This window comes from Dendrobates tinctorius, unplaced genomic scaffold, assembly GCF_039654945.1.
Source record: "Dendrobates tinctorius isolate UK_male_01 unplaced genomic scaffold, ASM3965494v1 ptg000064l, whole genome shotgun sequence".
In the NCBI taxonomy this organism is placed as follows: domain Eukaryota; kingdom Metazoa; phylum Chordata; class Amphibia; order Anura; family Dendrobatidae; genus Dendrobates; species Dendrobates tinctorius.
In genome coordinates, this window is record NW_027361732.1 from 44,723,945 (window position 1) to 44,751,930 (window position 27,986).

The following is a 27,986-nucleotide window of genomic DNA, read 5'->3' on the forward strand; positions in this document are numbered from 1 at the left end:
TACCTCTACTGCACAATAGTGCAGGCTCCACATCTGCTCACAACCACGTTTCCTCCTTGGTCCAGCACTGCGCATGCTCGCTCAATACTCACGTGTAGAAACAGGAAGCAGCCACTCAAACACCAATCCTAGCCTCTGCTGCTGAGAACGAGACGTGACCCGCAAACCCGGAAGAAACGGGTATGTCGTTTTAGGATCACGTGACTAAAAAGTGTACTAATGAGTGTTTGTGTAGCGTTTGCAGATTTATTAGACACTCGAGCACACAATACACCATACGTACAGTGCATTCCATCTTTATCATTCTCCCCGTATAATGTCTGTAACGTGTGGTAAGAAACGGAAAGTAACGTCGGCTGCTGGGAGATGGGCGGGGATATGGCGCGCAGGCGCACTACAGGCCGGTACGGTTGTGGGTTGTGTGTTGTGCTCAGTGCGGCGGTTGAAGAGGCGGCAGAGCCGGTAGTGCGGTGATGGTGGATTGTACACGTCCCTGATGTAAGTACACAGATATCGGCGTAGTCATTGTCTCCTACTGTGTGCACACCTGTGGAACTACAGATCCTAGCATGACTGGCAAGCCATGCTGGATCTTGTGGTGCCACACCATGAAAACTGCATCATTGAGGCTGGTACCTTATATTGTAGGAAACCTAGTGTGAATTAAGTAATGCCTGCAGCAGTGCACAGCCCATGACACTGAGATCTAACACTGCTGTCTGTCTATCATTCTGCCTGCAGCAGTGCACAGCCCATGACACTGAGATCTAACACTGCTGTCTGTCTATCATTCTGCCTGCAGCAGTGCACAGCCCATGACACTGAGATCTAACACTGCTGTCTGTCTATCATTCTGCCTGCAGCAGTGCACAGCCCATGACACTGAGATCTAACACTGCTGTCTGTCTATCATTCTGCCTGCAGCAGTGCACAGCCCATGACACTGAGATCTAACACTGCTGTCTGTCTATCATTCTGTCTGCAGCAGTGCACAGCCCATGGCACTGAGATCTAACACTGCTATCTGTCTATCATTCTGCCTGCAGCAGTGCACAGCCCATGACACTGAGATCTAACACTGCTGTCTGTCTATCATTCTGCCTGCAGCAGTGCACAGCCCATGACACTGAGATCTAACACTGCTGTCTGTCTATCATTCTGCCTGCAGCAGTGCACAGCCCATGACACTGAGATCTAACACTGCTGTCTGTCTATCATTCTGCCTGCAGCAGTGCACAGCCCATGACACTGAGATCTAACACTGCTGTCTGTCTATCATTCTGTCTGCAGCAGTGCACAGCCCATGGCACTGAGATCTAACACTGCTATCTGTCTATCATTCTGCCTGCAGCAGTGCACAGCCCATGACACTGAGATCTAACACTGCTGTCTGTCTATCATTCTGCCTGCAGCAGTGCACAGCCCATGACACTGAGATCTAACACTGCTATCTGTCTATCATTCTGTCTGCAGCAGTGCACAGCCCATGGCACTGAGATCTAACACTGCTATCTGTCAATCATTCTGTCTGGAGCAGTGCACAGCCCATGACACTGAGATCTAACACTGCTGTCTGTCTATCATTCTGCCTGCAGCAGTGCACAGCCCATGGCACTGAGCTCTAACACTGCTATCTGTCAATCATTCTGCCTGCAGCAGTGCACAGCCCATGACACTGAGATCTAACACTGCTATCTGTCTATCATTCTGTCTGCAGCAGTGCACAGCCCATGGCACTGAGATCTAACACTGCTATCTGTCAATCATTCTGTCTGGAGCAGTGCACAGCCCATGACACTGAGATCTAACACTGCTGTCTGTCTATCATTCTGCCTGCAGCAGTGCACAGCCCATGGCACTGAGCTCTAACACTGCTATCTGTCAATCATTCTGCCTGCAGCAGTGCACAGCCCATGGCACTGAGATCTAACACTGATATCTGTCTATCATTCTGTCTGCAGCAGTGCACAGCCCATGGCACTGAGATCTAACACTGCTATCTGTCTATCATTCTGTCTGCAGCAGTGCACAGCCCATGACACTGAGATCTAACCTGCTATCTGTCTATCAATCTGTCTGCAGCAGTGCACAGCCCATGGCACTGAGATCTAACACTGCTATCTGTCTATCATTCTGTCTGCAGCAGTGCACAGCCCATGACACTGAGATCTAACACTGCTATCTGTCTATCATTCTGTCTGCAGCAGTGCACAGCCCATGACACTGAGATCTAACACTGCTATCTGTCATTCTGCCTGCAGCAGTGCACAGCCCATGGCACTGAGATCTAACACTGCTATCTGTCTATCATTCTGCCTGCAGCAGTGCACAGCCCATGGCACTGATATCTAACACTATCTGTCTATCATTCTGTCTGCAGCAGTGCACAGCCCATGACACTGAGTTCTAACACTGCTATCTGTCAATCATTCTGTCTGCAGCAGTGCACAGCCCATGACACTGAGATCTAACACTACTATCTGTCAATCATTCTGTCTGCAGCAGTGCACAGCCCATGACACTGAGATCTAACACTGCTATCTGTCAATCATTCTGTCTGCAGCAGTGCACAGCCCATGGCACTGAGATCTAACACTGCTATCTGTCTATCATTCTGTCTGCAGCAGTGCACAGCCCATGACACTGAGATCTAACACTGCTATCTGTCAATCATTCTGTCTGCAGCAGTGCACAGCCCATGGCACTGAGATCTAACACTGCTATCTGTCAATCATTCTGTCTGCAGCAGTGCACAGCCCATGGCACTGAGATCTAACACTGCTATCTGTCTATCATTCTGTCTGCAGCAGTGCACAGCCCATGACACTGAGATCTAACACTTATATCTGTCTGTCATTCTGCTGCAGCAGTGCACAGCCCATGACACTGAGATCTAACACTGCTATCTGTCTGTCATTCTGCTGCAGCAGTGCACAGCCCATGGCACTGAGATCTAACACTGCTATCTGTCTATCATTCTGCCTGCAGCAGTGCACAGCCCATGACACTGAGATCTAACACTGCTATCTGTCAATCATTCTGTCTGCAGCAGTGCACAGCCCATGGCACTGAGATCTAACACTGCTATCTGTCAATCATTCTGTCTGCAGCAGTGCACAGCCCATGACACTGAGATCTAACACTGCTATCTGTCAATCATTCTGTCTGCAGCAGTGCACAGCTCATGGCACTGAGATCTAACACTGTTATCTGTCTGTCATTCTGCTGCAGCAGTGCACAGCCCATGGCACTGAGATCTAACACTGCTATCTGTCTATCATTCTGCCTGCAGCAGTGCACAGCCCATGGCACTGAGATCTAACACTGCTGTCTGTCTATCATTCTGCCTGCAGCAGTGCACAGCCCATGGCACTGAGATCTAACACTGCTATCTGTCTATCATTCTGCCTGCAGCAGTGCACAGCCCATGGCACTGAGATCTAACACTGCTATCTGTCTATCATTCTGCCTGCAGCAGTGCACAGCCCATGACACTGAGATCTAACACTGCTGTCTGTCTATCATTCTGCCTGCAGCAGTGCACAGCCCATGGCACTGAGATCTAACACTGCTATCTGTCAATCATTCTGCCTGCAGCAGTGCACAGCCCATGGCACTGAGATCTAACACTGATATCTGTCTATCAATCTGTCTGCAGCAGTGCACAGCCCATGGCACTGAGATCTAACACTGCTATCTGTCTATCATTCTGTCTGCAGCAGTGCACAGCCCATGACACTGAGATCTAACACTGCTATCTGTCAATCATTCTGTCTGCAGCAGTGCACAGCCCATGGCACTGAGATCTAACACTGCTATCTGTCAATCATTCTGCCTGCAGCAGTGCACAGCCCATGGCACTGAGATCTAACACTGATATCTGTCAATCATTCTGTCTGCAGCAGTGCACAGCCCATGGCACTGAGATCTAACACTGCTATCTGTCAATCATTCTGCCTGCAGCAGTGCACAGCCCATGGCACTGAGATCTAACACTGATATCTGTCAATCATTCTGTCTGCAGCAGTGCACAGCCCATGACACTGAGATCTAACACTACTATCTGTCAATCATTCTGTCTGCAGCAGTGCACAGCCCATGACACTGAGATCTAACACTGCTATCTGTCAATCATTCTGTCTGCAGCAGTGCACAGCCCATGGCACTGAGATCTAACACTGCTATCTGTCTATCATTCTGTCTGCAGCAGTGCACAGCCCATGGCACTGAGATCTAACACTTATATCTGTCTGTCATTCTGCTGCAGCAGTGCACAGCCCATGACACTGAGATCTAACACTGCTATCTGTCTGTCATTCTGCTGCAGCAGTGCACAGCCCATGGCACTGAGATCTAACACTGCTATCTGTCTATCATTCTGCCTGCAGCAGTGCACAGCCCATGACACTGAGATCTAACACTGCTATCTGTCAATCATTCTGTCTGCAGCAGTGCACAGCCCATGGCACTGAGATCTAACACTGCTATCTGTCAATCATTCTGTCTGCAGCAGTGCACAGCCCATGACACTGAGATCTAACACTGCTATCTGTCAATCATTCTGTCTGCAGCAGTGCACAGCTCATGGCACTGAGATCTAACACTGTTATCTGTCTGTCATTCTGCTGCAGCAGTGCACAGCCCATGGCACTGAGATCTAACACTGCTATCTGTCTATCATTCTGCCTGCAGCAGTGCACAGCCCATGGCACTGAGATCTAACACTGCTGTCTGTCTATCATTCTGCCTGCAGCAGTGCACAGCCCATGGCACTGAGATCTAACACTGCTATCTGTCTATCATTCTGCCTGCAGCAGTGCACAGCCCATGGCACTGAGATCTAACACTGCTATCTGTCTATCATTCTGCCTGCAGCAGTGCACAGCCCATGACACTGAGATCTAACACTGCTGTCTGTCTATCATTCTGCCTGCAGCAGTGCACAGCCCATGGCACTGAGATCTAACACTGCTATCTGTCAATCATTCTGCCTGCAGCAGTGCACAGCCCATGGCACTGAGATCTAACACTGATATCTGTCTATCATTCTGTCTGCAGCAGTGCACAGCCCATGACACTGAGATCTAACCTGCTATCTGTCTATCAATCTGTCTGCAGCAGTGCACAGCCCATGGCACTGAGATCTAACACTGCTATCTGTCTATCATTCTGTCTGCAGCAGCGCACAGCCCATGACACTGAGATCTAACACTGCTATCTGTCAATCATTCTGTCTGCAGCAGTGCACAGCCCATGGCACTGAGATCTAACACTGCTATCTGTCAATCATTCTGCCTGCAGCAGTGCACAGCCCATGGCACTGAGATCTAACACTGATATCTGTCAATCATTCTGTCTGCAGCAGTGCACAGCCCATGGCACTTAGATCTAACACTGCTATCTGTCAATCATTCTGCCTGCAGCAGTGCACAGCCCATGACACTGAGATCTAACACTGCTATCTGTCAATCATTCTGTCTGCAGCAGTGCACAGCCCATGGCACTGAGATCTAACACTGATATCTGTCTATCATTCTGTCTGCAGCAGTGCACAGCCCATGACACTGAGATCTAACCTGCTATCTGTCTATCATTCTGTCTGCAGCAGTGCACAGCCCATGGCACTGAGATCTAACACTTCTATCTGTCTATTATTCTGCCTGCAGCAGTGCACAGCCCATGACACTGAGATCTAACACTGCTATCTGTCTATCATTCTGTCTGCAGCAGTGCACAGCCCATGACACTGAGATCTAACCTGCTATCTGTCTATCAATCTGTCTGCAGCAGTGCACAGCCCATGGCGCTGAGATCTAACACTGCTATCTGTCTATCATTCTGTCTGCAGCAGTGCACAGCCCATGACACTGAGATCTAACCTGCTATCTGTCTATCAATGTCTGCAGCAGTGCAAAGCCCATGGCACTGAGATCTAACACTGCTATCTGTCTATCATTCTGCCTGCAGCAGTGCACAGCCCATGACACTGAGATCTAACACTGCTATCTGTCTATCATTCTGTCTGCAGCAGTGCACAGCCCATGACACTGAGATCTAACACTGCAATCTGTCATTCTGCCTGCAACAGTGCACAGCCCATGGCACTGAGATCTAACACTGCTATCTGTCTATCATTCTGCCTGCAGCAGTGCACAGCCCATGGCACTGAGATCTAACACTGCTATCTGTCTATCATTCTGCCTGCAGCAGTGCACAGCCCATGACACTGAGATCTAACACTGCTATCTGTCTATCATTCTGTCTGCAGCAGTGCACAGCCCATGACACTGAGATCTAACCTGCTATCTGTCTATCAATCTGTCTGCAGCAGTGCACAGCCCATGGCGCTGAGATCTAACACTGCTATCTGTCTATCATTCTGTCTGCAGCAGTGCACAGCCCATGGCGCTGAGATCTAACACTGCTATCTGTCTATCATTCTGTCTGCAGCAGTGCACAGCCCATGACACTGAGATCTAACACTGCTATCTGTCTATCATTCTGTCTGCAGCAGTGCACAGCCCATGACACTGAGATCTAACACTGCAATCTGTCATTCTGCCTGCAACAGTGCACAGCCCATGGCACTGAGATCTAACACTGCTATCTGTCTATCATTCTGCCTGCAGCAGTGCACAGCCCATGGCACTGAGATCTAACACTGCTATCTGTCTATCATTCTGCCTGCAGCAGTGCACAGCCCATGACACTGAGATCTAACACTGCTATCTGTCTATCATTCTGTCTGCAGCAGTGCACAGCCCATGACACTGAGATCTAACCTGCTATCTGTCTATCAATCTGCCTGCAGCAGTGCACAGCCCATGGCACTGAGATCTAACACTGCTATCTGTCTATCATTCTGCCTGCAGCAGTGCACAGCCCATGACACTGAGATCTAACACTGCTATCTGTCTATCATTCTGCCTGCAGCAGTGCACAGCCCATGACACTGAGATCTAACCTGCTATCTGTCTATCAATCTGTCTGCAGCAGTGCACAGCCCATGGCGCTGAGATCTAACACTGCTATCTGTCTATCATTCTGTCTGCAGCAGTGCACAGCCCATGACACTGAGATCTAACACTGCTATCTGTCTATCATTCTGTCTGCAGCAGTGCACAGCCCATGACACTGAGATCTAACACTGCAATCTGTCATTCTGCCTGCAACAGTGCACAGCCCATGGCACTGAGATCTAACACTGCTATCTGTCTATCATTCTGCCTGCAGCAGTGCACAGCCCATGGCACTGAGATCTAACACTGCTATCTGTCTATCACTCTGTCTGCAGCAGTGCACAGCCCATGACACTGATATCTAACACTGCTATCTGTCATTCTGCCTGCAGCAGTGCACAGCCCATGGCAGTGAGATCTAACACTGCTATCTGTCTATCATTCTGCCTGCAGCAGTGCACAGCCCATTGCACTGAGATCTAACACTGCTGTCTGACTATCATTCTGTCTGCTGCAGTGCACAGCCCATGACACTGAGATCTAACACTGCTATCTGTCTGTCATTCTGTCTGCAGCAGTGCACAGCCCATGGCACTGAGATCTAACACTGCTATCTGTCTATCATTCTGTCTGCAGCAGTGCACAGCCCATGGCACTGAGATCTAACACTGCTATCTGTCTGTCATTCTGCTGCAGCAGTGCACAGCCCATGGCACTGAGATCTAACACTGCTATCTGTCTATCATTCTGTCTGCAGCAGTGCACAGCCCATGGCACTGAGATCTAACACTGCTATCTGTCTATCATTCTGTTTGCAGCAGTGCACAGCCCATGACTCTGAGATCTAACACTGCTATCTGTCTATCATTCTGTCTGCAGCAGTGCACAGCCCATGGCACTGAGATCTAACACTGCTATCTGTCTATCATTCTGTCTGCAGCAGTGCACAGCCCATGGCACTGAGATCTAACACTGCTATCTGTCTGTAATTCTGCTGCAGCAGTGCACAGCCCATGGCACTGAGATCTAACACTGCTATCTGTCTATCATTCTGCCTGCAGCAGTGCACAGCCCATGGCACTGAGATCTAACACTGCTATCTGTCTATCATTCTGCCTGCAGCAGTGCACAGCCCATTGCACTGAGATCTAACACTGCTGTCTGACTATCATTCTGTCTGCTGCAGTGCACAGCCCATGGCACTGAGATCTAACACTGCTATCTGTCTATCATTCTGTCTGCTGCAGTGCACAGCCCATGACACTGAGATCTAACACTGCTATCTGTCTATCATTCTGTCTGCAGCAGTGCACAGCCCATGACACTGAGATCTAACACTGCTATCTGTCAATCATTCTGTCTGCAGCAGTGCACAGCCCATGGCACTGAGATCTAACACTGCTATCTGTCAATCATTCTGTCTGCAGCAGTGCACAGCCCATGGCACTGAGATCTAACACTGCTATCTGTCAATCATTCTGTCTGGAGCAGTGCACAGCCCATGACACTGAGATCTAACACTGCTATCTGTCTATCATTCTGTCTGCAGCAGTGCACAGCCCATGGCACTGAGATCTAACACTGCTATCTGTCTATCATTCTGTCTGCAGCAGTGCACAGCCCATGACACTGAGATCTAACACTGCTATCTGTCTATCATTCTGTCTGCAGCAGTGCACAGCCCATGACACTGAGATCTAACACTGCTATCTGTCATTCTGCCTGCAGCAGTGCACAGCCCATGGCACTGAGATCTATCACTACTATCTGTCTATTATTCTGCCTGCAGCAGTGCACAGCCCATGGCACAGAGATCTAACACTGCTATCTGTCTATCATTCTGCCTGCAGCAGTGCACAGCCCATGGCACTGAGATCTAACACTGCTATCTGTCTGTCATTCTGCCTGCAGCAGTGCACAGCCCATGGCACAGAGATCTAACACTGCTATCTGTCTATCATTCTGTCTGCAGCAGTGCACAGCCCATGACACTGAGCTCTAACACTGCTACAGTCATATGTAAAAGTTTGGGCACCCCTATTAATGTTAGCCTTTTTTCTTTATAACAATTTTGGTTTTTGCAACAGGTATTTCAGTTTCATATATCTAATAACTGATGGACTCAGTTATATTTCTGGATTCAAATGAGGTTTATTGTACTAACAGAAAATGTGCAACCTGCATTTTAACAAAATTTGACCGGTGCAAAAGTATGGGCACCCTTATCATTTTCTTGATTTGAACACTCCTAACTACTTTTTACTAACTTCCTGAAGCACTAAATTGGTTTTGTAACCTCATTGAGCTTTGAACTTCATAGCCAGGTGTATCAAATCATGAGAAAAGGTATTTAAAGTGGCCACTTGCAAGTAGTTCTCCTATTTGATTCTCCTATGAAGAGTGGCATCATGGGCTCCTCAAAACAACTCTCAAATGATCTGAAAACCAAGATTATTCAACATAGCTTTTCAGGGGAAGGATACAAAAAGTTGTCTCAGAGATTTAACCTTTCAGTTTCCACTGTGAGGAACATAGTAAGGAAATGGAAGAACACAGGTACAGTTCTTGTTAAGCCCAGAAGTGGCAGGCCAAGAAAAATATCAGAAAGGCAGAGCAGAAGAATGGTGAGAACAGTCAAGGACAATCCACAGACCACCTCCAAAGACCTGCAGCATCATCTTGCTGCAGATGGTGTCACTGTGCATCGGTCAACAATACAGCGCACTTTGCACAAGGAGAAGCTGTATGGGAGAGTGATGCGAAAGAAGCTGTTTCTGCAAGCACGCCATAAACAGAGTCGCCTGAGGTATGCAAAAGCACATTTGGACAAGCCAGTTACATTTTGGAAGAAGGTCCTGTGGACTGATGAAACAAAGATTGAGTTGTTTGGTCATACAAAAAGGCGTTATGCATGCACTGTATTGTTGACCGATGCACAGTGACACCATCTGCAGCAAGATGATGCTGCAGGTCTTTGGAGGTGGTCTGTGGATTGTCCTTGACTGTTCTCACCATTCTTCTTCTCTGCCTTTCTGATATTTTTCTTGGCCTGCCACTTCTGGGCTTAACAAGAACTGTACCTGTGTTCTTCCATTTCCTTACTATGTTCCTCACAGTGGAAACTGACAGGTTAAATCTCTGAGACAACTTTTTGTATCCTTCCCCTGAAAAGCTATGTTGAATAATCTTTGTTTTCAGATCATTTGAGAGTTGTTTTGAGGAGCCCATGATGCCACTCTTCATAGGAGAACTACTTGCAAGTGGCCACCTTAAATACCTTTTCTCATGATTTGATACACCTGACTATGAAGTTCAAAGCTCAATAAGGTTACAAAACCAATTTAGTGCTTCAGGAAGTCAGTAAAAAGTAGTTAGGAGTGTTCAAATCAAGAAAATGATAAGGGTACCCATACTTTTGCACCGGTCAAATTTTGTTTAAATGCAGATTGCACATTTTCTGTTAGTACAATAAACCTCATTTGAATCCAGAAATATAACTGAGTCCATCAGTTATTAGACATATGAAACTGAAATACCTGTTGCAAAAACCAAAATTGTTATAAAGAAAAAAGGTTAACATTAATAGGGGTGCCCAAACTTTTACATATGACTGTATCTGTCTATCATTCTGTCTGCAGCAATGCACAGCCCATGGCACTGAGATCTAACACTGCTATCTGTCTATCATTCTGCCTGCAGCAGTGCACAGCCCATGGCACTGAGATCTAACACTGCTATCTGTCTATCATTCTGCCTGCAGCAGTGCACAGCCCATGGCACTGAGATCTAACACTGCTGTCTGTCTATCATTCTGCCTGCAGCAGTGCACAGCCCATGGCACTGAGATCTAACACTGATATCTGTCTATCATTCTGTCTGCAGCAGTGCACAGCCCATGACACTGAGATCTAACACTGCTATCTGTCATTCTGCCTGCAGCAGTGCACAGCCCATGGCACTGAGATCTAACACTGCTATCTGTCTATCATTCTGCCTGCAGCAGTGCACAGCCCATTGCACTGAGATCTAACACTGCTGTCTGACTATCATTCTGTCTGCTGCAGTGCACAGCCCATGACACTGAGATCTAACACTGCTATCTGTCTGTCATTCTGTCTGCAGCAGTGCACAGCCCATGGCACTGAGATCTAACACTGCTATCTGTCTATCATTCTGTCTGCAGCAGTGCACAGCCCATGGCACTGAGATCTAACACTGCTATCTGTCTGTCATTCTGCTGCAGCAGTGCACAGCCCATGGCACTGAGATCTAACACTGCTATCTGTCTATCATTCTGCCTGCAGCAGTGCACAGCCCATGGCACTGAGATCTAACACTGCTATCTGTCTATCATTCTGTCTGCAGCAGTGCACAGCCCATGGAACTGAGATCTAACACTGCTATCTGTCTATCATTCTGTCTGCAGCAGTGCACAGCCCATGGCACTGAGATCTAACACTTATATCTGTCTGTCATTCTGCTGCAGCAGTGCAAAGCCCATGACACTGAGATCTAACACTTATATCTGTCTGTCATTCTGCTGCAGCAGTGCACAGCCCATGGCACTGAGATCTAACACTGCTATCTGTCTGTCATTCTGCCTGCAGCAGTGCACAGCCCATGACACAGATCTAACACTGCTATCTGTCAATCATTCTGTCTGCAGCAGTGCACAGCCCATGGCACTGAGATCTAACACTGCTATCTGTCAATCATTCTGTCTGCAGCAGTGCACAGCCCATGGCACTGAGATCTAACACTGCTATCTGTCAATCATTCTGTCTGGAGCAGTGCACAGCCCATGACACTGAGATCTAACACTGCTGTCTGTCTATCATTCTGTCTGTAGCAGTGCACAGCCCATGGCACTGAGATCTAACACTGCTATCTGTCTATTATTCTGTCTGCAGCAGTGCACAGCCCATGACACTGAGATCTAACACTGCTATCTGTCTATCATTCTGTCTGCAGCAGTGCACAGCCCATGGCACTGAGATCTAACACTGATATCTGTCTGTCATTCTGCTGCAGCAGTGCACAGCCCATGACACTGAGATCTAATACTGCTGTCTGTCTATCATTCTGCCTGCAGCAGTGCACAGCCCATGGCACTGAGATCTAACACTGCTATCTGTCAATCATTCTGCCTGCAGCGGTGCACAGCCCATGGCACTGAGATCTAACACTGATATCTGTCTATCAATCTGTCTGCAGCAGTGCACAGCCCATGGCACTGAGATCTAACACTGCTATCTGTCTATCATTCTGTCTGCAGCAGTGCACAGCCCATGACACTGAGATCTAACACTGCTATCTGTCTATCATTCTGTCTGCAGCAGTGCACAGCCCATGACACTGAGATCTAACACTGCTATCTGTCATTCTGCCTGCAGCAGTGCACAGCCCATGGCACTGAAATCTAACACTGCTTTCTGTCAATCATTCTGCCTGCAGCAGTGCACAGCCCATGGCCCTGAGATCTAACACTGCTATCTGTCTATCATTCTGCCTGCAGCAGTGCACAGCCCATGGCACTGAGATCTAACACTGCTATCTGTCTATCATTCTGTCTGCAGCAGTGCACAGCCCATGACACTGAGATCTAACACTGCTATCTGTCATTCTGCCTGCAGCAGTGCACAGCCCATGGCACTGAGATCTAACACTGCTATCTGTCTATCATTCTGCCTGCAGCAGTGCACAGCCCATGGCACTGAGATCTAACACTGCTATCTGTCTATCATTCTGCCTGCAGCAGTGCACAGCCCATGGCACTGAGATCTAACACTGCTGTCTGACTATCATTCTGTCTGCTGCAGTGCACAGTCCATGGCACTGAGATCTAACACTGCTATCTGTCTATCATTCTGTCTGCAGCAGTGCACAGCCCATGGCACTGAGATCTAACACTGCTATCTGTCTATCATTCTGTCTGCAGCAGTGCACAGCCCATGGCACTGAGATCTAACACTGATATCTGTCTGTTATTCTGCTGCAGCAGTGCACAGCCCATGACACTGAGATCTAACACTGCTATCTGTCTGTCATTCTGCTGCAGCAGTGCACAGCCCATGGCACTGAGATCTAACACTGCTATCTGTCTATCATTCTGCCTGCAGCAGTGCAGAGCCCTTGACACTGAGATCTAACACTGCTATCTGTCAATCATTCTGTCTGCAGCAGTGCACAGCCCATTGCACTGAGATCTAACACTGCTATCTGTCTATCATTCTGTCTGCAGCAGTGCACAGCCCATGGCACTGAGATCTAACACTGCTATCTGTCAATCATTCTGTCTGCAGCAGTGCACAGCCCATGGCACTGAGATCTAACACTGCTATCTGTCAATCATTCTGTCTGGAGCAGTGCACAGCCCATGACACTGAGATCTAACACTGCTATCTGTCTATCATTCTGTCTGCAGCAGTGCACAGCCCATGGCACTGAGATCTAACACTGCTATCTGTCTATCATTCTGTCTGCAGCAGTGCACAGCCCATGACACTGAGATCTAACACTGCTATCTGTCTGTCATTCTGCCTGCAGCAGTGCACAGCCCATGGCACTGAGATCTAACACTGCTATCTGTCTATCATTCTGCCTGCAGCAGTGCACAGCCCATGGCACTGAGATCTAACACTGCTATCTGTCTATCATTCTGCCTGCAGCAGTGCACAGCCCATGGCACTGAGATCTAACACTGCTATCTGTCTATCATTCTGCCTGCAGCAGTGCACAGCCCATGGCACTGAGATCTAACACTGCTATCTGTCTATCATTCTGTCTGCAGCAGTGCACAGCCCATGGCACTGAGATATAACACTGCTATCTGTCTATCATTCTGCCTGCAGCAGTGCACAGCCCTTGACACTGAGATCTAACACTGTCTGTCTATCATTCTGCCTGCAGCAGTGCACAGCCCATGGCACTGAGATCTAACACTGCTATCTGTCTATCATTCTGTCTGCAGCAGTGCACAGCCCATGACACTGAGATCTAACCTGCTATCTGTCTATCAATCTGTCTGCAGCAGTGCACAGCCCATGGCACTGAGATCTAACACTGCTATCTGTCTATCATTCTGTCTGTAGCAGTGCACAGCCCATGGCACTGAGATCTAACACTGCTATCTGTCTATTATTCTGTCTGCAGCAGTGCACAGCCCATGACACTGAGATCTAACACTGATATCTGTCTGTCATTCTGCTGCAGCAGTGCACAGCCCATGGCACTGAGATCTAACACTGCTATCTGTCTATTATTCTGTCTGCAGCAGTGCACAGCCCATGACACTGAGATCTAACACTGATATCTGTCTGTCATTCTGCTGCAGCAGTGCACAGCCCATGACACTGAGATCTAACACTGCTATCTGTCTGTCATTCTGTCTGCAGCAGTGCACAGCCCATGCACTGAGATCTAACACTGATATCTGTCTGTCATTCTGCTGCAGCAGTGCACAGCCCATGACACTGAGATCTAACACTGCTGTCTGTCTATCATTCTGTCTGCAGCAGTGCACAGCCCATGGCACTGAGATCTAACACTGCTATCTGTCAATCATTCTGCCTGCAGCAGTGCACAGCCCATGACACTGAGATCTAACACTGCTATCTGTCTATCATTCTGTCTGCAGCAGTGCACAGCCCATGGCACTGAGATATAACACTGCTATCTGTCTATCATTCTGCCTGCAGCAGTGCACAGCCCTTGACACTGAGATCTAACACTGTCTGTCTATCATTCTGCCTGCAGCAGTGCACAGCCCATGGCACTGAGATCTAACACTGCTATCTGTCTATCATTCTGTCTGCAGCAGTGCACAGCCCATGACACTGAGGTCTAACCTGCTATCTGTCTATCAATCTGTCTGCAGCAGTGCACAGCCCATGGCACTGAGATCTAACACTGCTATCTGTCAATCATTCTGTCTGGAGCAGTGCACAGCCCATGACACTGAGATCTAACACTGCTATCTGTCTATCATTCTGTCTGCAGTAGTGCACAGCCCATGGCACTGAGATCTAACACTGCTATCTGTCTATTATTCTGTCTGCAGCAGTGCACAGCCCATGACACTGAGATCTAACACTGCTATCTGTCTATTATTCTGTCTGCAGCAGTGCACAGCCCATGGCACTGAGATCTAACCTGCTATCTGTCTATCAATCTGTCTGCAGCAGTGCACAGCCCATGACACTGAGATCTAACACTGCTGTCTGTCAATCATTCTGCCTGCAGCAGTGCACAGCCCATGGCACTGAGATCTAACACTGATATCTGTCTATCATTCTGTCTGCAGCAGTGCACAGCCCATGACACTGAGATCTAACCTGCTATCTGTCTATCAATGTCTGCAGCAGTGCAAAGCCCATGGCACTGAGATCTAACACTGCTATCTGTCTATCATTCTGCCTGCAGCAGTGCACAGCCCATGACACTGAGATCTAACACTGCTATCTGTCTATCATTCTGTCTGCAGCACTGCACAGCCCATGACACTGAGATCTAACACTGCTATCTGTCATTCTGCCTGCAGCAGTGCACAGCCCATGGCACTGAGATCTAACACTGCTTTCTGTCAATCATTCTGCCTGCAGCAGTGCACAGCCCATGGCCCTGAGATCTAACACTGCTATCTGTCTATCATTCTGCCTGCAGCAGTGCACAGCCCATGGCACTGAGATCTAACACTGCTATCTGTCTATCATTCTGTCTGCAGCAGTGCACAGCCCATGACACTGAGATCTCACACTGCTATCTGTCATTCTGCCTGCAGCAGTGCACAGCCCATGGCACTGAGATCTAACACTGCTATCTGTCTATCATTCTGCCTGCAGCAGTGCACAGCCCATGGCACTGAGATCTAACACTGCTATCTGTCTATCATTCTGCCTGCAGCAGTGCACAGCCCATGGCACTGAGATCTAACACTGCTGTCTGACTATCATTCTGTCTGCTGCAGTGCACAGCCCATGGCACTGGGATCTAACACTGCTATCTGTCTATCATTCTGTCTGCAGCAGTGCACAGCCCATGACACTGAGATCTAACACTGCTATCTGTCTATCATTCTGTCTGCAGCAGTGCACAGCCCATGGCACTGAGATCTAACACTGATATCTGTCTATCATTCTGTCTGCAGCAGTGCACAGCCCATGGCACTGAGATCTAACACTGATATCTGTCTGTCATTCTGCTGCAGCAGTGCACAGCCCATGACACTGAGATCTAACACTGCTATCTGTCTGTCATTCTGCTGCAGCAGTGCACAGCCCATGGCACTGAGATCTAACACTGCTATCTGTCTATCATTCTGCCTGCAGCAGTGCACAGCCCATGACACTGAGATCTAACACTGCAATCTGTCAATCATTCTGTCTGCAGCAGTGCTCTGCCCATGGCACTGAGATCTAACACTGCTATCTGTCTATCATTCTGTCTGCAGCAGTGCACAGCCCATGGCACTGAGATCTAACACTGCTATCTGTCAATCATTCTGTCTGCAGCAGTGCACAGCCCATGGCACTGAGATCTAACACTGCTATCTGTCAATCTTTCTGTCTGGAGCAGTGCACAGCCCATGACACTGAGATCTAACACTGCTAACTGTCTATCATTCTGTCTGCAGCAGTGCACAGCCCATGGCACTTAGATCTAACACTGCTATCTGTCTATTATTCTGTCTGCAGCAGTGCACAGCCCATGGCACTGAGATCTAACCTGCTATCTGTCTATCATTCTGTCTGCAGCAGTGCACAGCCCATGGCACTGACATCTAACACTGCTATCTGTCTATCATTCTGTCTGCAGCAGTGCACAGCCCATGACACTGAGATCTAACACTGCTATCTGTCTATCATTCTGTCTGCAGCAGTGCACAGCCCATGGCACTGACATCTAACACTGCTATCTGTCTATCATTCTGCCTGCAGCAGTGCACAGCCCATGACACTGAGATCTAACCTGCTATCTGTCTATCAATCTGTCTGCAGCAGTGCACAGCCCATGGCACTGAGATCTAACACTGCTGTCTGTCTATCATTCTGTCTGTAGCAGTTCACAGCCCATGGCACTGAGATCTAACACTGCTATCTGTCTATCATTCTGTCTGCAGCAGTGCACAGCCCATGGCCCTGAGATCTAACACTGTCTGTCTATCATTCTGCCTGCAGCAGTGCACAGCCCATGACACTGAGATCTAACACTGCTATCTGTCTATCATTCTGTCTGCAGCAGTGCACAGCCCATGACACTGAGATCTAACACTGCTATCTGTCTATCATTCTGTCTGCAGCAGTGCACAGCCCATTGCACTGAGATCTAACACTGCTATCTGTCTATCATTCTGCCTGTAGCAGTGCCCAGCCCATGACACTTAGATCTAACACTGCTATCTGTCTATCATTCTGTCTGCAGCAGTGCACAGCCCATGACACTGAGATCTAACACTGCTATCTGTCTATCATTCTGCCTGCAGCAGTGCACAGCGCATGGCCCTGAGATCTAACACTGATATCTGTCTATCATTCTGTCTGCAGCAGTGCACAGCCCATGACACTGAGATCTAACACTGCTATCTGTCTATCATTCTGCCTGCAGCAGTGCCCAGCCCATGACACTTAGATCTAACACTGCTATCTGTCTATCATTCTGCCTGCAGCAGTGCACAGCGCATGGCCCTGAGATCTAACACTGATATCTGTCTATCATTCTGTCTGCAGCAGTGCACAGCCCATGGCACTGAGATCTAACACTGATATCTGTCAATCATTCTGCCTGCAGCAGTGCACAGCCCATGGCACTGAGATCTAACACTGCTATCTGTCTATCATTCTGCCTGCAGCAGTGCACAGCCCATGGCACTGAGATCTAACACTGCTATCTGTCTATCATTCTGCCTGCAGCTGTGCACAGCCCATGGCACTGAGATCCAACACTGCTATCTGTCAGTCATTCTGCCTGCAGCAGTGCACAGCCCATGACACTTAGATCTAACACTGCTATCTGTCTATCATTCTGCCTGCAGCAGTGCACAGCCCATGACACTGAGATCTAACACTGCTATCTGTCAGTCATTCTGCCTGCAGCAGTGCACAGCCCATGACACTGAGATCTAACACTGCTATCTGTCTATCATTTTGTCTGCAGCAGTGCACAGCCCATGGCACTGAGATCTAACACTGCTATCTGTCAGTCATTCTGCCTGCAGCAGTGCACAGCCCATGACACTGAGATCTAACACTGCTATCTGTCATTCTGTCTGCAGCAGTGCCCAGCCCATGGCACTGAGATCTAACACTGCTATCTGTCATTCTGTCTGCAGCAGTGCACAGCCCATGGCACGGCGATCTAACACTGCTATCTGTCTATCATTCTCCCTGCAGCAGTGCACAGCCCATGGCACTGAGATCTAACACTGCTATCTGTCAATCGTTCTTCCTGCAGCAGTGCACAACCCATGACACTGAGATCTAACACTGCTATCTGTCAATCTTTCTTCCTGCAGCAGTGCACAGCCCATGACACTGAGATCTAACACTGCTATCTGTCTATCATTCTGTCTGCAGCAGTGCACAGCCCATGGCACTGAGATCTAACACTGCTATCTGTCTATTATTCTGTCTGCAGCAGTGCACAGCCCATGACACTGAGATCTAACACTGATATCTGTCTGTCATTCTGCTGAAGCAGTGCACAGCCCATGGCACTGAGATCTAACACTGATATCTGTCTGTCATTCTGCTGAAGCAGTGCACAGCCCATGACACTGAGATCTAACACTGCTATCTGTCTATTATTCTGTCTGCAGCAGTGCACAGCCCATGACACTGAGATCTAACACTGATATCTGTCTGTCATTCTGTCTGCAGCAGTGCACAGCCCATGCACTGAGATCTAACACTGATATCTGTCTGTCATTCTGCTGCAGCAGTGCACAGCCCATGACACTGAGATCTAACACTGCTGTCTGTCTATCATTCTGTCTGCAGCAGTGCACAGCCCATGGCACTGAGATCTAATACTGCTATCTGTCAATCATTCTGCCTGCAGCAGTGCACAGCCCATGACACGGAGATCTAACACTGCTATCTGTCTATCATTCTGTCTGCAGCAGTGCACAGCCCATGGCACTGAGATATAACACTGCTATCTGTCTATCATTCTGCCTGCAGCAGTGCACAGCCCTTGACACTGAGATCTAACACTGTCTGTCTATCATTCTGCCTGCAGCAGTGCACAGCCCATGGCACTGAGATCTAACACTGCTATCTGTCTATCATTCTGTCTGCAGCAGTGCACAGCCCATGACACTGAGATCTAACACTGCTATCTGTCTATTTTTCTGTCTGCAGCAGTGCACAGCCCATGACACTGAGATCTAACACTGCTATCTGTCTATCATTCTGTCTGCAGCAGTGCACAGCCCATGACACTGAGATCTAACACTGCTATCTGTCTATTTTTCTGTCTGCAGCAGTGCACAGCCCATGGCACTGAGATCTAACCTGCTATCTGTCTATCAATCTGTCTGCAGCAGTGCACAGCCCATGACACTGAGATCTAACACTGCTGTCTGTCAATCATTCTGCCTGCAGCAGTGCACAGCCCATGACACTGAGATCTAACCTGCTATCTGTCTATCAATCTGTCTGCAGCAGTGCACAGCCCATGGCACTGAGATCTAACACTGCTATCTGTCTATCATTCTGCCTGCAGCAGTGCACAGCCCATGACACTGAGATATAACACTGCTATCTGTCTATCATTCTGTCTGCAGCAGTGCACAGCCCATGACACTGAGATCTAACACTGCTATCTGTCTATCATTCTGTCTGCAGCAGTGCACAGCCCATGGCACTGAGATATAACACTGCTATCTGTCTATCATTCTGCCTGCAGCAGTGCACAGCCCTTGACACTGAGATCTAACACTGTCTGTCTATCATTCTGCCTGCAGCAGTGCACAGCCCATGGCACTGAGATCTAACACTGCTATCTGTCTATCATTCTGTCTGCAGCAGTGCACAGCCCATGACACTGAGATCTAACACTGCTATCTGTCTATTTTTCTGTCTGCAGCAGTGCACAGCCCATGACACTGAGATCTAACACTGCTATCTGTCTATCATTCTGTCTGCAGCAGTGCACAGCCCATGACACTGAGATCTAACACTGCTATCTGTCTATTTTTCTGTCTGCAGCAGTGCACAGCCCATGGCACTGAGATCTAACCTGCTATCTGTCTATCAATCTGTCTGCAGCAGTGCACAGCCCATGACACTGAGATCTAACACTGCTGTCTGTCAATCATTCTGCCTGCAGCAGTGCACAGCCCATGACACTGAGATCTAACCTGCTATCTGTCTATCAATCTGTCTGCAGCAGTGCACAGCCCATGGCACTGAGATCTAACACTGCTATCTGTCTATCATTCTGCCTGCAGCAGTGCACAGCCCATGACACTGAGATCTAACACTGCTATCTGTCTATCATTCTGTCTGCAGCAGTGCACAGCCCATGACACTGAGATCTAACACTGCTATCTGTCATTCTGCCTGCAGCAGTGCACAGCCCATGGCCCTGAGATCTAACACTTCTATCTGTCTATCATTCTGCCTGCAGCAGTGCACAGCCCATGGCACTGAGATCTAACACTGCTATCTGTCTATCATTCTGTCTGCAGCAGTGCACAGCCCATGACACTGAGATCTCACACTGCTATCTGTCATTCTGCCTGCAGCAGTGCACAGCCCATGGCACTGAGATCTAACACTGCTATCTGTCTATCATTCTGCCTGCAGCAGTGCACAGCCCATGGCACTGAGATCTAACACTGCTATCTGTCTATCATTCTGCCTGCAGCAGTGCACAGCCCATGGCACTGAGATCTAACACTGCTGTCTGACTATCATTCTGTCTGCTGCAGTGCACAGCCCATGGCACTGGGATCTAACACTGCTATCTGTCTATCATTCTGTCTGCAGCAGTGCACAGCCCATGGCACTGAGATCTAACACTGCTATCTGTCTATCATTCTGTCTGCAGCAGTGCACAGCCCATGGCACTGAGATCTAACACTGATATCTGTCTGTCATTCTGCTGCAGCAGTGCACAGCCCATGACACTGAGATCTAACACTGCTATCTGTCTGTCATTCTGCTGCAGCAGTGCACAGCCCATGGCACTGAGATCTAACACTGCTATCTGTCTATCATTCTGCCTGCAGCAGTGCACAGCCCATGACACTGAGATCTAACACTGCTATCTGTCAATCATTCTGTCTGCAGCAGTGCTCTGCCCATGGCACTGAGATCTAACACTGCTATCTGTCTATCATTCTGTCTGCAGCAGTGCACAGCCCATGGCACTGAGATCTAACACTGCTATCTGTCAATCATTCTGTCTGCAGCAGTGCACAGCCCATGGCACTGAGATCTAACACTGCTATCTGTCAATCGTTCTGTCTGGAGCAGTGCACAGCCCATGACACTGAGCTCTAACACTGCTAACTGTCTATCATTCTGTCTGCAGCAGTGCACAGCCCATGGCACTGAGATCTAACACTGCTATCTGTCTATTATTCTGTCTGCAGCAGTGCACAGGCCATGACACTGAGATCTAACACTGATATCTGTCTGTCATTCTGCTGCAGCAGCGCACAGCCCATGACACTGAGATCTAACACTGCTATCTGTCTGTCATTCTGTCTGCAGCAGTGCACAGCCCATGCACTGAGATCTAACACTGATATCTGTCTGTCATTCTGCTGCAGCAGTGCACAGCCCATGGCACTGAGATCTAACACTGCTATCTGTCTATCATTCTGTCTGCTGCAGTGCACAGCCCATGGCACTGAGATCTAACACTTCTATCTGTCTATCATTCTGTCTGCAGCAGTGCACAGCCCATGGCACTGAGATCTAACACTGCTATCTGTCTATCATTCTGTCTGCAGCAGTGCACAGCCCATGGCACTGAGATCTAACACTGATATCTGTCTGTCATTCTGCTGCAGCAGTGCACAGCCCATGACACTGAGATCTAACACTGCTATCTGTCTGTCATTCTGCTGCAGCAGTGCACAGCCCATGGCACTGAGATCTAACACTGCTATCTGTCTATCATTCTGCCTGCAGCAGTGCACAGCCCATGACACTGAGATCTAACACTGCTATCTGTCAATCATTCTGTCTGCAGCAGTGCTCTGCCCATGGCACTGAGATCTAACACTGCTATCTGTCTATCATTCTGTCTGCAGCAGTGCACAGCCCATGGCACTGAGATCTAACACTGCTATCTGTCAATCATTCTGTCTGCAGCAGTGCACAGCCCATGGCACTGAGATCTAACACTGCTATCTGTCAATCGTTCTGTCTGGAGCAGTGCACAGCCCATGACACTGAGCTCTAACACTGCTAACTGTCTATCATTCTGTCTGCAGCAGTGCACAGCCCATGGCACTGAGATCTAACACTGCTATCTGTCTATTATTCTGTCTGCAGCAGTGCACAGGCCATGACACTGAGATCTAACACTGATATCTGTCTGTCATTCTGCTGCAGCAGCGCACAGCCCATGACACTGAGATCTAACACTGCTATCTGTCTGTCATTCTGTCTGCAGCAGTGCACAGCCCATGCACTGAGATCTAACACTGATATCTGTCTGTCATTCTGCTGCAGCAGTGCACAGCCCATGACACTGAGATCTAACACTGCTATCTGTCAATCATTCTGCCTGCAGCAGTGCACAGCCCATGACACTGAGATCTAACACTGCTATCTGTCTATCATTCTGTCTGCAGCAGTGCACAGCCCATGACACTGAGATCTAACACTGCTATCTGTCTGTCATTCTGCCTGCAGCAGTGCACAGCCCATGGCACTGACATCTAACACTGCTATCTGTCTATCATTCTGCCTGCAGCAGTGCACAGCCCATGACACTGAGATCTAACCTGCTATCTGTCTATCAATCTGTCTGCAGCAGTGCACAGCCCATGGCACTGAGATCTAACACTGATATCTGTCTGTCATTCTGCTGCAGCAGTGCACAGCCCATGACACTGAGATCTAACACTGCTGTCTGTCTATCATTTTGTCTGCAGCAGTGCACAGCCCATGACACTGAGATCTAGCACTGCTATCTGTCTATCATTCTGCCTGCAGCAGTGCACAGCCCATTGCACTGAGATCTAACACTGCTATCTGTCTATCATTCTGCCTGCAGCAGTGCCCAGCCCATGACACTGAGATCTAACACTGCTATCTGTCTATCATTCTGCCTGCAGCAGTGCACAGCCCATGACACTGAGATCTAACACTGCTATCTGTCTATCATTCTGCCTGCAGCAGTGCACAGCCCTTGACACTGAGATCTAACACTGTCTGTCTATCATTCTGCCTGCAGCAGTGCACAGCCCATGGCACTGAGATCTAACACTGCTATCTGTCTATCATTCTGTCTGCAGCAGTGCACAGCCCATGACACTGAGATCTAACCTGCTATCTGTCTATCAATCTGTCTGCAGCAGTGCACAGCCCATGGCACTGAGATCTAACACTGCTATCTGTCAATCATTCTGTCTGCAGTAGTGCACAGCCCATGGCACTGAGATCTAACACTGCTATCTGTCTATTTTTCTGTCTGCAGCAGTGCACAGCCCATGACACTGAGATCTAACACTGCTATCTGTCTATTATTCTGTCTGCAGCAGTGCACAGCCCATGGCACTGAGATCTAACCTGCTATCTGTCTATCAATCTGTCTGCAGCAGTGCACAGCCCATGACACTGAGATCTAACACTGCTGTCTGTCAATCATTCTGCCTGCAGCAGTGCACAGCCCATGGCACTGAGATCTAACACTGATATCTGTCTATCATTCTGTCTGCAGCAGTGCACAGCCCATGACACTGAGATCTAACCTGCTATCTGTCTATCAATCTGTCTGCAGCAGTGCACAGCCCATGGCACTGAGATCTAACACTGCTATCTGTCTATCATTCTGCCTGCAGCAGTGCACAGCCCATGACACTGAGATCTAACACTGCTATCTGTCTATCATTCTGTCTGCAGCAGTGCACAGCCCATGGCACTGAGATCTAACACTGCTATCTGTCAATCATTCTGCCTGCAGCAGTGCACAGCGCATGGCCCTGAGATCTAACACTGATATCTGTCTTTCATTCTGCCTGCAGCAGTGCACAGGCCATGACACTGAGATCTAACACTGCTATCTGTCAATCATTCTGCCTGCAGCAGTGTACAGCCCATGTCACTGAGATCTAACACTGCTATCTGTCTATCATTCTGTCTGCAGCAGTGCACAGCCCATGGCACTGAGATCTAACACTGCTATCTGTCAATCATTCTGCCTGCAGCAGTGCACAGCGCATGGCCCTGAGATCTAACACTGATATCTGTCTTTCATTCTGCCTGCAGCAGTGCACAGGCCATGACACTGAGATCTAACACTGCTATCTGTCTATCATTCAGTCTGCAGCAGTGCACAGCGCATGGCCCTGAGATCTAACACTGATATCTGTCTATCATTCTGTCTGCAGCAGTGCACAGCCCATTGCCCTGAGATCTAACACTGATATCTGTCAATCATTCTGCCTGCAGCAGTGCACAGCCCATGGCACTGAGATCTAACACTGCTATCTGTCAGTCATTCAGTCTGCAGCAGTGCACAGCCCATGGCACTGAGATCTAACACTGCTATCTGTCTATCATTCTGCCTGCAGCAGTGCACAGCCCATGGCACTGAGATCTAACACTGCTATCTGTCTATCATTCTGCCTGCAGCTGTGCACAGCCCATGGCACTGAGATCTAACATTGCTATCTGTCAGTCATTCTGCCTGCAGCAGTGCACAGCCCATGACACTGAGATCTAACACTGCTATCTGTCATTCTGTCTGCAGCAGTGCCCAGCCCATGGCACTGAGATCTAACACTGCTATCTGTCTATCATTCTGCCTGCAGCTGTGCCCAGCCCATGGCACTGAGATCTAACACTGCTATCTGTCTATCATTCTGCCTGCAGCAGTGCACAGCGCATGGCCCTGAGATCTAACACTGATATCTATCTATCATTCTCCCAGCAGCAGTGCACAGCCCTTGACACTGAGATCTAACACTGCTATCTGTCTGTCATTCTGTCTGCTGCAGTGCACAGCCCTTGACACTGAGATCTAACACTGCTATCTGTCTATCATTCTGCCTGCAGCAGTGCACAGCCCATGGCACTGAGATCTAACACTGCTATCTGTCTATCATTCTGCCTGCAGCTGTGCACAGCCCATGGCACTGTGATCTAACACTGCTATCTGTCAGTCATTCTGCCTGCAGCAGTGCACAGCCCATGACACTGAGATCTAACACTGCTATCTGTCTATCATTCTGTCTGCAGCAGTGCACAGCCCATGGCACTGAGATCTAACACTGCTATCTGTCATTTTGTCTGCAGCAGTGCACAGCCCATGGCACTGAGATCTAACACTGCTATCTGTCTATCATTCTGTCTGCAGCAGTGCACAGCCCATGGCACTGAGATCTAACACTGCTATCTGTCTATCATTCTGTCTGCAGCAGTGCACAGCCCATGGCACTGAGATCTAACACTGCTATCTGTCAGTTATTCTGCCTGCAGCAGTGCACAGCCCATGACACTGAGATCTAACAATGCTATCTGTCTATCATTTTGTCTGCAGCAGTGCACAGCCCATGGCACTGAGATCTAACACTGCTATCTGTCAGTCATTCTGCCTGCAGCAGTGCACAGCCCATGACACTGAGATCTAACACTGCTATCTGTCATTCTGTCTGCAGCAGTGCACAGCCCATGGCACTGATATCTAACACTGCTATCTGTCATTCTGCCTGCAGCAGTGCACAGCCCATGGCACTGAGATCTAACACTGCTATCTGTCTATCATTCTGCCTGCAGCAGTGCACAGCCCATGGCACTGAGATCTAACACTGCTATCTGTCTATCATTCTGTCTGCAGCAGTGCACAGCCCATGGCTCTGAGATCTAACACTGCTATCTGTCATTCTGTCTGCAGCAGTGCACAGCCCATGACATTGAGATCTAACACTGCTATCTGTCATTCTGTCTGCAGCAGTGCCCAGCCCATGGCACTGAGATCTAACACTGCTATCTGTCTATCATTCTGCCTGCAGCAGTGCACAGCCCATGGCTCTGAGATCTAACACTGCTATCTGTCAATCGTTCTTCCTGCAGCAGTGCACAGCCCATGGCACTGAGATCTAACACTGCTATCTGTCAATCATTCTGTCTGGAGCAGTGCACAGCCCATGACACTGAGATCTAACACTGCTGTCTGTCTATCATTCTGTCTGCAGTAGTGCACAGCCCATGGCACTGAGATCTAACACTGCTATCTGTCTATTATTCTGTCTGCAGCAGTGCACAGCCCATGACACTGAGATCTAACACTGATATCTGTCTGTCATTCTGCTGCAGCAGTGCACAGCCCATGGCACTGAGATCTAACACTGCTATCTGTCTATTATTCTGTCTGCAGCAGTGCACAGCCCATGACACTGAGATCTAACACTGATATCTGTCTGTCATTCTGCTGCAGCAGTGCACAGCCCATGACACTGAGATCTAACACTGCTATCTGTCTGTCATTCTGTCTGCAGCAGTGCACAGCCCATGCACTGAGATCTAACACTGATATCTGTCTGTCATTCTGCTGCAGCAGTGCACAGCCCATGACACTGAGATCTAACACTGCTGTCTGTCTATCATTCTGTCTGCAGCAGTGCACAGCCCATGGCACTGAGATCTAACACTGCTATCTGTCAATCATTCTGCCTGCAGCAGTGCACAGCCCATGACACTGAGATCTAACACTGCTATCTGTCTATCATTCTGTCTGCAGCAGTGCACAGCCCATGGCACTGAGATATAACACTGCTATCTGTCTATCATTCTGCCTGCAGCAGTGCACAGCCCTTGACACTGAGATCTAACACTGTCTGTCTATCATTCTGCCTGCAGCAGTGCACAGCCCATGGCACTGAGATCTAACACTGCTATCTGTCTATCATTCTGTCTGCAGCAGTGCACAGCCCATGACACTGAGGTCTAACCTGCTATCTGTCTATCAATCTGTCTGCAGCAGTGCACAGCCCATGGCACTGAGATCTAACACTGCTATCTGTCAATCATTCTGTCTGGAGCAGTGCACAGCCCATGACACTGAGATCTAACACTGCTATCTGTCTATCATTCTGTCTGCAGTAGTGCACAGCCCATGGCACTGAGATCTAACACTGCTATCTGTCTATTATTCTGTCTGCAGCAGTGCACAGCCCATGACACTGAGATCTAACACTGCTATCTGTCTATTATTCTGTCTGCAGCAGTGCACAGCCCATGGCACTGAGATCTAACCTGCTATCTGTCTATCAATCTGTCTGCAGCAGTGCACAGCCCATGACACTGAGATCTAACACTGCTGTCTGTCAATCATTCTGCCTGCAGCAGTGCACAGCCCATGGCACTGAGATCTAACACTGATATCTGTCTATCATTCTGTCTGCAGCAGTGCACAGCCCATGACACTGAGATCTAACCTGCTAACTGTCTATCAATGTCTGCAGCAGTGCAAAGCCCATGGCACTGAGATCTAACACTGCTATCTGTCTATCATTCTGCCTGCAGCAGTGCACAGCCCATGACACTGAGATCTAACACTGCTATCTGTCTATCATTCTGTCTGCAGCACTGCACAGCCCATGACACTGAGATCTAACACTGCTATCTGTCATTCTGCCTGCAGCAGTGCACAGCCCATGGCACTGAGATCTAACACTGCTTTCTGTCAATCATTCTGCCTGCAGCAGTGCACAGCCCATGGCCCTGAGATCTAACACTGCTATCTGTCTATCATTCTGCCTGCAGCAGTGCACAGCCCATGGCACTGAGATCTAACACTGCTATTTGTCTATCATTCTGTCTGCAGCAGTGCACAGCCCATGACACT

At 48.7% G+C, this 27,986-nt stretch overlaps 2 protein-coding genes across 5 annotated transcripts in view; one reads left to right on the forward strand and one right to left on the reverse strand.

Moving 5' to 3' along the window:
- The window catches only part of DIS3 (DIS3 homolog, exosome endoribonuclease and 3'-5' exoribonuclease), a 52,588-nt gene extending 52,403 nt beyond the window's left edge, over positions 1–185 (reverse strand). For 2 of the 3 annotated variants that reach the window (XM_073580378.1, XM_073580375.1), the window contains exon 1: positions 4–93. The gene's annotated coding sequence lies outside the window, so the exon portion shown is untranslated. Of the gene's footprint in view, positions 1–3 lie in introns of all 3 variants that reach the window. The other variant, XM_073580376.1, reaches the window with a different exon arrangement.
- Positions 103–27,986, forward strand: part of PIBF1 (progesterone immunomodulatory binding factor 1) — a 278,563-nt gene continuing 250,679 nt past the window's right edge. The window contains exon 1 of one of the 2 annotated variants that reach the window (XM_073580380.1): positions 103–180. The gene's annotated coding sequence lies outside the window, so the exon portion shown is untranslated. Of the gene's footprint in view, positions 181–348; positions 499–27,986 lie in introns of those variants that run through there. The other variant, XM_073580379.1, reaches the window with a different exon arrangement.